At 35.1% G+C, this 10,116-nt stretch overlaps 1 long non-coding RNA gene across 1 annotated transcript; it reads right to left on the bottom strand.

Moving 5' to 3' along the window:
• Positions 1-8,453: 8,453 nt before the first annotated feature.
• On the bottom strand, positions 8,454-9,572 carry Gm52291. Its single transcript, XR_003952271.1, has 2 exons — positions 9,348-9,572; positions 8,454-8,620 (listed from the first exon to the last, which is right to left on the bottom strand). It is a non-coding gene; the product is annotated as a predicted gene, 52291 (long non-coding RNA).
• Between the last annotated feature and the right edge of the window lie 544 nt (positions 9,573-10,116).

Consider the following 10,116-nt stretch of genomic DNA (forward strand, 5'->3'; position numbering starts at 1 on the left):
AAAGAGACTTAATTAAAGCACATTTTTTAAAATTCCTAATGATGACCTACACTTCTAAAATTAAATGTATGTGCTACACATGAGAGGATAGAAATTCATTCAGGAATAAGATTTGTAAGCAGAAGAGACAGCATTGATTCACTTGACTTAATTGTAAACTGGGAATCAAAGATGTTTGTCTTTTAAGTGAACCAGTGTAGTCAGAGACATTTAGTGTCCCAATGTGGCCTTTTCATATTGAAACTTATGGAATCAGTAAAAAAGACTGTTGAATATTCTTCATCTACTTACTCCTCCATAGATCAACTTACTTATAGTCATGTAAATTTATTTGCATTAATTACAGGAAGTATTCAGTAGTTTCTAAAATACACCTTTAAACTCCCTTCATTAACAAAGTGGATCAGTATTCCAGATCAATCCTGATCCATATTTAGCATTCCACAGCATTGTTCCCTAACAGAGGGCTTCTCCTTTCAGCTTGCTCATCACTGTGATCTAAAGAGTCCCAGTTTTTAAAGTATTAAGATAATTAAATCAAGGCATGGAGTTTTACTTAGTGTTCTGCAATGACGCTTAGTAAATGTTAGCTTCATGCTTTATTACATTAACATAAATGATTAAATACAGAGATGATGTTCTATCTTTTAGGCTTGATTGTTTAAAATTCTCTTCATCTGACTCTCTGCTCTGTCACTTCCCAGATCATCTTCCTATCCTCTCTGATTCCAAGATGAAGGGCAACATATTGAGAAATTATTTCTCTCTCAAAGTGAGAGCATACAACTACTACCGTTGAGTCTGCCATGTATAGACACCCTCAACTCAAATTATTTCTTTACAAGTAATACAGAATTCCTTGCCTTCATCTATACTTCCTTTTAAAATTATTTTCAGATTCTTGGGTTATTTCATGCATGGATAAAATGAGGTTAGATCCTTTTTACCCTGCATCCAACAGTGATAGTCCCCACATTCCTCTTACAACTTCATGGCTTTTATAATGTACTTTTTTGAGATAATATATATAGTTACTTGTTTGAACCTACATATATGCAATGTTATATGAAATAAAATGTATAAGGATGCCAGTGAAATGACTTAGTTGGGAAAACCATTTGCTGCAAGACTCACAGCCTGACTTCAGTCCTTGGAACCCACATGGTAGAAGGAGTAAGAAACTCTTGCAAGTTTTCACACACCTGCACACACAGGCTATAGGGACACCCATGTGCATACACACACACACACACACACACACACACACACACACTAACAGCAAAAATATTAAAAAAAAAACCATAGACATATACATCATACCTTCTTAGCTGATTACATGACCAATTATCAAATATTTTCTGAATAGACATTAGTATTTAAAATTATAAAACACATTAACACCTATTTAATATGTGGATAGTCAGAATAATAAGGGATGTTTAAAGTGGTGTGTTTTGTTGTAATTTTGTTTTCTTGCTTTTTTTGAGATAAAGTTGCATTAGCTCGTCAAAGTGACTTTGAACTCATGAAACCCACACTAGCCTTGAACTCCTGATCTTCCTGTCTCAGTTCCCAAGTTCTGGGCTTATAAATGAAATAACACCATGCTCAGCTTTTTAACTATTTTTACTAACACGACACAGGCATCTCTACTCAAGTACAAAACAATACCCTAACTAAGACAATGTGTAATTCAGCACGAGTTCTCACAGGCTGCAAAATTATCTCACCTGTAGTGTGCTCTGTTTCCTTGCTTATTTCCAGTGTGTCTTTCCTAGCTTTGTCTTTGTGCTTTTATTCCTTTGTAGATGTAAGCATCATACTTTGGTTTTCATGGAAAATTAATGAGTCCATTTACTTAAAAAGGAAAGCTGTAAAAAAAAAAAACTTCTTTAATTTATATTTCAAACTAACTTTTATGTATAAAATTATTTTCATCAAAATATTTATGTGAAGCTTATGTGTGTGTATCCAAGTGTGCCTATGAAACCGTGAGGATATGTAAGAAGTCATTTTTTGTCCCGGTTCAGGCATCAATAATCTCATGCATATTCAACCCCACCAAGTGTAGTTATTGATCCAGCATTTGTCTCCAACAAATCCTCTGTAATCATTACTTTTCTGTGCTGTGTGAGAAGACCCTAACAAAAACAACTTCAGGAACAGAATTTATTTTCGCTTACAGTTCTGGAGGAGAGGAAATAGGGGTACCGTGCTTTATGGCTGGGATGTTAAGGCAACAGGAGTATGAGACCAGTCTCATTGCAGAGAGATCACATGTCCTCCACATACAAGAAGCAGAACCAAAATTGTGGCCAGGTAACAAAGCCACACCTCCAGTGACATACCTCCTCCAGTAAAATTTTACTTCTTACAGGTGCACAACCTTTCCATACAGTGTCACCAACAGAAAACTAAATATTCAAATACATGAGCCTGTGAGGGGCATTTCTCACTTAAACTACAATATCCTGTCTCGGGACTTAGAAAAAAAACAAAAAACAAAAACAAATTCAACTGTTTGTCTTTCTTGTACCATTCTCTGTATGATTCTCAATAGAGTTTTGAATATTTACTAACGAACATCACACTAGATTAGCAAGTGTGATAGAAGGACACCAGCTAATTAAGATCAGTTCCTGTAGTGATAGTCTCCTCTAACAAGATTATGTGGAAAAGATTTAACAAAGTTCTTTACTAGGTAAATCCTCGACGTCAGTGAGCAATTGAGGCTTTTTGTGAACGCCGGGAGCATCAGCTTTTGTCCTCAGACAGTGGTAAATCCTTCGTCACTTCACTTATACATGTGTAAACTCTTGTGCTTGACTGACACTGGAATTTCTGTTTTCTCACTTTTGGCGAATTTATCCGAGATCATATATACATCAATTTAGAAGAAAAAAAAAAACAATAGTTATTTTTCTAGGTGTTAGGGAGATAAGAATTCTTCACATCTGTCCTTAAATGATACCTCAGGCTTTTAAACATCCTTATTACAATTCAAACTCCCTATTTGGAACTGTATTTAGAAATAGTATATAATATTTTATACAGAAATATATTATGCATATGTGTATTTTTTATAGAAACAATGCCAGAAAATTGGAGGATGAAGACATCATTTTGATGTGAGTTTTTAAACATAGTCTTCCTGGAATTATTAAAATTTCAATTCCATTTTAAAATTTGATAAACATTTATTCATTCTTCCAACATGTATTTCTGAGCTGTGAGTATCCCAGGAATGCAGAAAATCATTTACAATATTCTGAGAAACAAATATGTGGTTTTTCATGTCTCTGTGCTAGATTCTTCCAAATATTTTTTTTCTTTCTGTTAGGAAAGAAAAATAACTTGTAATTCTTCCCAAAGGTATGCTTGCTTAGGCAGTAGAGCCATGGAACAATTGGAAATTAATTATATTCATGTTCTTATTTGCATAGTTTTTCTCCTGCTCAATGTCACCCAGGAGCTACTGAGCATGAAAGAACCAGCAAGGGTCTGCCAACTGTGCTCTGTCTCCCCTTTGCTCTCGCTGTGTAATCTAAATCAAAGGTTGGCAGTCATGGCCCCTAGGCTACGTTTGACTCACCACAGTGTGTAAACCAAGCTACTGAAGCACAACCACACCCATTCATTTATATTGTCCAAGGTTGCTCTTGAGCAACAACCGGAGCTGAACACTTATTAATCATATTTTGTGGGCCTGCAAACTCGGAAATACTTACTGTCTGGCCCTGAATAAATAAAATCTGCAGACTCTTCTGATCTGGATAATCGTTTCGTTGCTTGATAAAACTTTGAGGAAAGTAGTTGTTAGCAAACACAAAATGACAAAATGTGTTCTTCCTAATGGTGTGCCAGCTAATCATAATGCGTGCACTGCTTGGGTGAAATGTTTCAATCAAGGCGAATATATTTATCACTTCAGATATTTATGAATTGCTTGATGATGAAAATCTTAAAACCCCTTCTATCTGTTCATAATTCTCAATACATAATCTCTTCAGCCACTGTAGTCTCTCAGAACGTTTCACTCTGTCTGACTAAATCTTGTCACTTGTTTATTGTCTTCCTTATCGCCCCCAGCCTCCCTTAACCATAGTTCAACTCTCAGCTACTATGAGATCAAACTCTAGATTCTACTGGGACTGAGATTATGAAGTGCCCATCTTCCTGTGCTTTGTTTGTACGTCTATCCATCTTTTTATGATTGAATAGTGCTGTGTTGCGTACCAACCATCACTTTGATGGATACTGAGTTGGATACCATTTATTAGCTGTTGTTCTGAAATGAACACGGAGACACTCGTGTCTCTTTGCAAGTTCCTTTGTACGCATGCCCAGTAGTGTGAGGCTCGGAATCACAGGGTACTTCGATTGTCTTTAGGTTTTAAGGAAATACTATTACAATTTCCCACGACGACTGAACCAGTTCTCATTTCCACCAAAAACTGTGTTTTCTTCTTAATATCCTTGTGAACATTGTTATTTTTAATGTGTTTACTGAATGTCACTGGTGCCAAAAATAGACAGTATATTACAGTGTCAAAAACTAATCTCGTTATCCATATTTTTGACTATTAGATATAAAAGATCATTGCCACCCACCTATAGGATTTCTCCTAACATTTCTCTTAACAACTCCCTTTCTTAACACCAACAAATTGATTCAGTAGCAGTGTTCAGGCTTCTGTAGTCTGCCCAACTAGAAAGAATATATTTTCTATGTCCCCATCAGACACATTGCCCAGCTTCTCTGGCAGATTCTCAGTTACCTTTCTCGGCACCTTTTTTTTTTTTTTTTTTTTTTTTTAACTGAGTTCCTTGTCAAGCCAACCATTAATGAGTGTTAAATCCTGTCCAGATGCCCATCATAAATCCTGGGTATACCTTTCCCTCTTCACCATGCTTCTTATTCAAGCACAATTACATTTTAACTCCTGCATGCATTAGGGTTGCAGACCTCCTTTCTGAAACCTCTGGAAATAGTCACATTGCCGCGTAAAATGTGGAGACTTGAAGAATGAGGTAGCTTTCCTCATGGTACTACATTCTTTGTCTGTTACGTATTTCATACCAATAGATTTCACTATATCCAAGACTCACCTTAAATTTAATATCATCCCCCTAGAGCGTTCAGGTTTGTTCAGTAATTAATTACTAAGTTTCTATTTATCCAAAGACAATTTTCATTATAATTTCTGTTTCTGTTGTTCCTTTGCAATTTAAAATCTTCTTAGAATACATGTCTCCTGTCTTCTTTCATAATGTAAAACATTGCTATTCTCAGAAATTCGAATATGTATGGCAGTTCCTAGATAATATGGTAGCAAGGCTGAGGAAGAGTTATGTTTGAATAGTCAGTGGTAGACAACAGGGATCAAACACCAGTTCTATTACATGAAACCCTTTATGTCTTCCACCAGGTAATTGGGACCACTCTGTAACCTTCACAACATATCAAATCATTAGCTTAGAACATGTCAAACTGCATAATTACTTTCATATTTATTTTTTCTTTTGATTATATTTTCTGACATTTGACAATGGCAGAAACATATTTGCTTTTCTTTTTCAAGCCCTTGCCTTTTTAAAATTATTTACTTGCTACCAGTACATTTGCCAGCATTACATAGCAAGCTTCTGTATTGTCCCAAGTCAATCAAAATTCATATTTTGTTGATAATCTTTACCTTCAGAAGACACACACTAGCTGATGAAAAATTATTTGCACAGAGGATCAAATTATTGGAAAGGAATGTATTCCCTAGGATGAGGCTGACATCTTATTCTTTTGGACACTTTTATAATATTTATAATCAATATTCAGGTGGCTGAAGAGATCATTCTGTCATTAAGAGCCCTTGTTACTCTTGTAGAGGACCTTGATCCAGTTCCCAGGATTCACACAGTGCCTTATAGTAACCTATAACTTCATATCCAGGTTATCTAGCTCCATCATTTGTTCTTCACAGCCAGCAAGCATGCATTTAGTGCACTTACAAATGTATATTCACACAGAATAGTCATACACACAAAGTAAAAATAGATAAATCCAAGAAAAAATATCTAAATGGCCACGTTGCTTTTCAGTGATTAAAGTAAGTAACAATTCATTTTTACACAATGTATGGATAATTACACATTAAGTATGTATTCATGAATATCATGTTTTTGTTCATAATTAATACTCCAATTAAATTATATATACATTTGTCCTCATTATAAATTTTGTAGAATATTTGTATAGTAACTTGTAGGTATGTGCTGGATTTATAATATCTGGATACATTTTAAAGTATATATTTAAAATTCAGAAGTATTTAGTGCCAAGTAAAGCTAAAATAAATGTTTGTAGTAAAAACTGAAGAGCACTTTTACCTCTTCAATATCTACATCATTTTAGCCAGATTATCTCTGTTTCTAAGAATAAGCACTTTATCCCACCATGCCCTATTTTCCTGCTGTCAGAGGTCCTCCCATAGCCTCATAAAACTTCTTTATTGCTTTTATTTTGTATTGTTTTTTTCTGAGACAAAATTAAAAGCTGTTTGTAAAGAATCCAGTTTTTTTAAATTTAAAAATAAAACCCTATGTTCAATTTTTATTAGTGAACAAATGCAAATCACTGAATGTCAAATTCTATCAGAAGAATATGTCTCATTCTGAGTTTAGGAGAGGTCAGCCCTGGACTGTAAAGAGGAAAGCATGACTGCTAGGTGGCTGTGTGTCCTGTCTCTAGCTCCTTGGTGTAGGGCCCTGGGTGGGGACACTGAGTGCTTGTGAATATCAATGGCAGGCACTGAAAGCAGCCAAGGCATCTTCTTAGGTGTTTACTCACTGTCTCTGCCCAGCCCGCATTCTTCCAGACACAAACTTCCCACTTCCTCTACACCAGAGTGACAGGCCCATTTGTTACCAGTGACCTTAATGAACATCCAGCGAAGGTCAGAGTTTCCCCATTTATGGATCTATAAATCGTCCAAGACCACCAGATGAACATTTCTCAGTACTGCCAGAGAAGGGGAAATTTTTGTATTGGGGATTGTAAGAGAATTAATAGAAAACTCTATGTTCTTTTCTTTAAAAAAGCAAATTGAAATTTAAACCTTACAATTTAAGGTGCTGTTTTTGTTCCTTTGGGGGCAAAAACAAAACAAAACAAACAAAAAACAAAACAAAACAAAAACACATACACAAAAACCAAACCAAACAAAAACAAAAACAAAACAAAAACAAAAAACAAAAATAAACCCCATAATTTTATCTGCTGAATAAAAGGTAAAATTTACTAATGCATAAACATTGGGTTTTGGAGGCTGTCAGGTTGGAGTTCATTCTATGTACTCATTTCCTACTTTCTGTGTACATTTAACTTGATCTGAAAGGACAATTCGAAAGTACCTTACTTAAGGTCCTTCTGAAGATTAAACAACAAAATATTTAAAAACTGCTGAATATAATGTCTGCAACATAGTAATCCCGAAACAGTCTCACTTTTCACATTACCTAATGGTTTATTTTACATAGTCATCGGGTGGTCTTTTTAGGATTATATTGTTATACATTAGATACCTTTCGTCTTGCAAGGTAAACTTAGTGGCAAATATAAAACACCTACAGACAAAAACGATTTGTCAGTAGGAAACCAGGGCAAGAGTTCTTCCTACTGACAAATGCACTACAAAAATAGGTGAGAAAGTGAAACTCAGCAGGAGGAAGTGAGTTCTTTACCTTGTTGATATTATTGCAGTTCTGGGGTAGTACTTTGCTGTATAGCTCTTACTAACTTAGGGAACTCTGTACAGACCAGGCTGGCCTCGAACTTGTAATGGATCCTTAACTCTCCTCATCACTGCTGAAGTAGCAGGCTGGACAATTAAAACTGGCATCTCAGAAATAGTTTCTTAGTATTTAAATCTTTCTGGATTAAAATGAATGAAACTAATTATTAGACGGTATTGAGTAGCTAACCCTTAAATCAAAAGCCACAGGGAGGATCCATGATCCTCTTCGCAAATCTATTTCAATCAAACAAAACTCTGTTAAACTTGAAGATTTATAATCTATATATGGAGGTAAAGTAAAATATGTTACAATATCACTGCAACTTTAACAGTAAATATATATATATATATATATATATATATATATATATATATATATATATCCTGCCTGTGAATTTTTAGGTGTTTCTCAAGAAAAGTAAAAGAGTATCTCAAGTTTTTTTAAATGTTAAAAGAAACTTTATTGGACAAGTGGACACAAAGAAGAATATTGTAGTTAAAGTCAACATTATCCCAGGATCCTGTAGGATGTGTCACTTATTGTGTTAATTTGTTCCCATTGACCAAGGAATTAGCTATAATCTATCTTTCGAGGGAGTATGACAACAGGAAATCCAATCACACCTGTTTGCAGAATAACAACACATCAGAGTAGGCGCTGCGTTAGAGGAGACATTAGTGGATTTATTGAACACCAGATGACTTTGGAGCCTGCACATGACATTTTGATGAGCAGTTGCAGCTAGGTTGGATGAGTCAAAGATCAAACTTCATACTTCAAGCTACTGCTCTTTCCCATTCTTACAACATCCAATGAAATAATTCAGTCTCTGAGAAGTAAAATTTGTCACGTGAAACTTCAATTTAATTGTATGGCTGATTATGCACTTGTATTCATTAAGTGGAATTTGTCATTTACTTTTATGTAGAAATTGGGTGCTCATTTTCCTTTGCTTCTTACCTATTTGATATTTTTTCACTAATTTATTTATTCACTTTATATCCCTATTGCAGCCCCTCCTCTCAAATCTCCTCCCAGCCCTTCCCATCCTTACAAATCTCTCCCTCAATAACTTCCCTCACTTCTTTGAGAAGAAGTCCCACTTAGGTATCACCCCACCCTCAGATTCCTAGTCCCAGCAGGACTAAGCACATCCTCTCCATTGAGGCCCAGGTAGTCCAGTTAGGGGAAGGGGATGCAATGGCAGGAAACAGAGTCAAAGACAGCCTGCTAAAGTTGCTATGGGAATCATCTGAAGGCAAAGGTGGTTAGAGGAACCACATGAAACCCAAGCCAGTTATTAGAGGATAAATAATATAAGTTGTTCATGTGTATTTTCCTCAGGAATAAATAAAAAGATTGAAAAGAAATATGTAAAGAGACAAATATGACATATTAAAATATTTTTATAAAAGCAAAAATATTTCCACTAATTGAGAAAACGTTCTTGTTTACACATATGTGAGGTATCATTTTGTGCCAACCAACTAGTCAAAGATAACATCCTGCCTGCAGCATGCAATCTAAATTCCTTACAATGCTCTAAATTTACCTACATTGTCACTTCCCATCTCTGAACAAGTTGCTCATGCAAGGAAATTATTTAATTTGTAGATTGTCTTCACAATATTCTTATGCTCTAATCTTAATATTTTCACATACATAATGACTTTTCCAAAATGTTCCTCATTCTTCCCAATGCTGGATAAACAAACATTTGTCTTCAACCATGCAGCTTAAAACCTGGTTTAACTTTAAAATGTCTTCCACCATCTCTTCCTGTGGGATTGTTTGGTCATAGCTTCTATTCCCATGAGCAGTTGGTAGGTTCTAAGTGACTGACTGGTTCTTCTAACAGAAGTTTGAGAGACTGGCTTCAGAGTGTCATATTTAACAGTGAGTTTTCAATAAAATAGCATAATAATTGTTTTATAGCTGAACAGAGTTATTTGTGATAGATAGGTAGGTAGACAGATGTAGATGGATAGATAATAGATAGATAGATAGATAGATAGATAGATAGATAGATAGATAGATAGATGATAAATAGATAGATGATAGATGGACAGATAGGTAATAAATAGTATGATTTCACTATTAGAATTAATTCACATTAAAATAGACAGAAAAAAGTATACTATCTCCTGCCTCCCAACCTAAAGTACCAAGAAAGTTAGTAGCATAATTTAGTCTGAAAATTATTGTTTAAAGATGAGGAAAGCAAAAGTCTATTATCCAGTTTGAGGCCAAAGGCCACAGAATGAAGGGTTAAAGGGCTGTGATTATATAAATCAACTCTGAAGGCCCTAGAGTGGGGAGGTCCAT

Source organism: Mus musculus, chromosome 17, assembly GCF_000001635.26.
Source record: "Mus musculus strain C57BL/6J chromosome 17, GRCm38.p6 C57BL/6J".
Taxonomy (NCBI): Eukaryota; Metazoa; Chordata; class Mammalia; order Rodentia; family Muridae; genus Mus; species Mus musculus.